Consider the following 2,473-nt stretch of genomic DNA (forward strand, 5'->3'; position numbering starts at 1 on the left):
GAAACAAATAGCGTGCGTATATCAAAACATATACAGGAAAACGTCATTGTTGCCCCAATACGCCGAAACACTCACCCTGTACACAACGAGGGATGTTCAACTTTTTGTGGTGATTCTACTGACATGGTGGTTCCACTGACATTTTTCTTGCCAAGATTGACACCATCCTCAATGAAAAACTCGTAGGTGTACAAACCGCCTTCAGATATGTGGACGACTATTTATTTTTTCTGCTGTCTTCCGTAACGAATAAGAAAAAACCCGGCTGAACTTGTATTGAGTGTTTTTAAAACACATGGAGGTGGGCTAGACTTCACTTGCGAAGTTCCCCAACAGGGATCATTGAGGTTCTTAGATATTAATTTTACATTGTTTCCAAATCACGTATGCTGGGAATCCATGTGCTCAGATTTGAGTGCACGTTAAAGAACCCCAGGTGGTCGAAATTTCCGGAGCCCTCCAATACGGCGTCTCTCATAATCATATGGTGGTTTTGGGACGTTAAACCCCACATATCAGTCAATCAATAATGCTGGGAATGCCAACAGCGAAGTGTTAAACCCTTGTTAAACCATGCTTCCTGCCACACAAAACTGGTCAAGAGAGCTATTGCTTCGTCGGCTGTAAGTGCTGGCCTACCTAAGTCCTACACAAGATGACTGATAGTGTAACAATGCAGATTAACAGACTTCTGTCAGCGAGATTTCCAAAATCTGTAATTTCTTCAGTGTGCGAAACTTTGTTGCAGAAAATCAAACAAAAACAAGAAAAGGCAGGAGGAAATAAAGTGCGAAAAAGAGTTGCAGTCATTCCATACTTCCACAATATATCTCATGGTTTGAAAAAGGTAGGCTCGAGATATGATGTGGATGTAGTTTTATCAGCCCCGTGCAAAGTACGCCAGATTTGCAGAATGACGGATGAGAGTCTCAGTGGAATCACCTCAAAAAGTTGGACATGCGCCGTAAAACACATAAATAAATTTATAGATTGCGCAGTTGGTGTTGTCTACATGCTTCCTTTAACGTGCGGTCGTTGTTATATAGGCCAAACTGGGCGGTGCATTAATAAAAGTTTAGGAGAGCATATGAATGATGTACGCAAAGGAATAAGTTCAAACCGCGTTTTGCACTGTAAAAGCTGCGGGTGCCAGCCTCGATTACCGGGCGTGAGTGTGCTGGTACGCCATATGGACAAATCAACCCGTGAAATAGCTGAGGCGTATTATATTAGAAAACATGGTGACGGATGCGTGAGCCAGCCTTCGGTGGCCTTGCATGACAAAGAGTTCGCGCTTTTAGATAAGGGTTAGCCATTTTATCATTGTACCTTCTTTTTATCAGACACTTCCCCAGAATATGTCACGTTGCTCACGTTTGCTTTTAAAAGGTCGCCTGTTGTATATATTATCATGTGTGCTGTGAAAAATAAAATTCAGTTGGTAAACAGCGCTCGTGTTGTCCTCTTTGCTTTCCTTGCCTCGCCTTTCTTTCACGTTTCTTCTAGCACCTTCGTGCTCGCGCAGCAGCCCTTATCACCATGGGTTCTAAGCCCAAATAGCCGTTCTTTTCAAAAGGGCCGCGGATATCAACACAGGCAGCCAGTATCTTGAACAGCTCCACCGGCGATACGATTGTCCCTCACACCATACATAGGTTCCCCGCGCATGGCGGCTCCGTAAACGGTGTTGCACTGAACCCGAACGAGTCGGCCCACACAGCAGCGCGCGCGCTCACTGACCGCGCTGCTCTCGACCTGGGCGACGGCTCCAGTGCCGACGACGTGGGATAAAGACACACCTACTACACACAACGATATTACCAAGTATTACTACATGGTGAGGAGGGCATTCCCAATGCCACATTCAAAACTCAATAGAGCACAGGCCATCTCGTTGCGCTTACTTCAAACCCATTCGTACCCGTGAGTGAGTGAGAAGGAAAGATTCTCACTCACTCACATGAATGGGTGGATGGATGTGGCTGTGCCCTTTAGATTGGGCGGCGGCTAACGCTAACTAGCTGTATACTTAGTGAACTAACCACTAGATTTATCTCTTTTTCCCCTTTAAATAGTGAAGTTGAGGACTGGTACTTTGCAGTGAAGGGTTTTCACTCGTGCCTTGACTTTAGCCACCAATCAGAGAACCTTCTTCTAGTTATTTATACCCGCTTAGTCTATTTTGCCCTCCCTGTCCCTAAATCCCAGTGCTTTGAAAAACTCTGCGTCATCATCCTGAACTATAGGGTGAAGCCCTTTACAGAACATTATCAAGTGTTCGGCAGTTTTCTCCTTGTCTTCACATGCACTGCATACCGTGTCTTACGCTTCGTGTTTGGCCCGATATGTCTTGGTTCGCAATACTCCCGTCTTGGCCTCAAACCACGTCTCAAACAGTACACACAGAACACCTATACACGCACCCTCTGGCCGAGGTTGGGAGGCCTATCATAGAGAAATAAAAAAAAAGGTG

Source organism: Rhipicephalus microplus, chromosome 1 (assembly GCF_043290135.1).
Source record: "Rhipicephalus microplus isolate Deutch F79 chromosome 1, USDA_Rmic, whole genome shotgun sequence".
In the NCBI taxonomy this organism is placed as follows: Eukaryota; Metazoa; Arthropoda; class Arachnida; order Ixodida; family Ixodidae; genus Rhipicephalus; species Rhipicephalus microplus.